We start from the raw sequence: 792 nt of genomic DNA, 5'->3' as shown, positions 1-792 counted from the left end.
GAGATTTTTGGGGAGAAACCAAGGTGGCTTTCTGCCACTCCCCTTGGCAGTGGCTTAAGACATCCTAGCTTGGTGCGGGGGCAGTGTCACGCTCCTGGTGCACTGTCCTGCTGATGGAGCTGCCGCGTTGGCTGCATGTCCCAACGTGCTTTGTTGGAGTGGCAAGGAGCAGCGGTGTGGGTTATAAATAGGCAGAGTGACTGGGAACTCATCTTTCACTTCTCTAGCTGCAGGAAAGACAGTATGAAAGGTGTGCACGTAATGGCACTGAGAGAGCAGATGTATGGGCCAGAGTGGAGCAGCCCGACTTCTTATTCTCTAGAATCCCTTTGTAGGGGAGAGACCGTGTATCACCATCACGCTGTGCTGGGGCTCCTGCTGTCACATGCAGAGCCAGTGTGTGTGGGGCACAGAGGACAAGGCTAGGCAGTGAAAGGGCTGCGCCTGCTCTTCTGACTCATCCATGGCTCTGGAGGGAGTTGGGGACCTTGCAAGCCTGCAGAAAAGCAAAAGGGCCCTGCGTCTTCAGTGGAGTAGTTGCATAAGATTAAGTGACCGTGTGGAGACTTTCTGACTGTGTGTTGTGAGGGGAGGATGTTGTGGTGGGGCACAAAGCAATCACACTGTGGATGGCAGTATCTCCTTAGGGCTCCCCACAAAGAACACAGTGGGCCCAGCACCCAGGCCAACAAGATGCTGGGAGCAAAGTGTTGGTGCATTGTGAGGTTGCAAGGCCTGGCAGGGGTTGTGGCCTGTTCATGCAAGCTCATATTTCCAAGAGGAGGTCAGTCC

At 54.5% G+C, this 792-nt stretch overlaps 1 protein-coding gene across 1 annotated transcript in view; it reads left to right on the top strand.

Moving 5' to 3' along the window:
- Positions 1 to 792, top strand: part of CELSR3 (cadherin EGF LAG seven-pass G-type receptor 3) — a gene marked incomplete at its 5' end in the record, with an annotated part of 113,870 nt that overhangs the window by 21,566 nt on the left and 91,512 nt on the right. The gene's annotated exons all lie outside the window — the stretch shown is intronic.

This window comes from Gavialis gangeticus, unplaced genomic scaffold, assembly GCF_001723915.1.
Source record: "Gavialis gangeticus isolate Ggan-Ray unplaced genomic scaffold, GavGan_comp1, whole genome shotgun sequence".
Classification (NCBI taxonomy): Eukaryota; Metazoa; Chordata; order Crocodylia; family Gavialidae; genus Gavialis; species Gavialis gangeticus.
The sequence above is the reverse complement of the archived record's forward strand: the minus strand, read 5'-3'. Positions and strand labels throughout refer to the sequence as shown.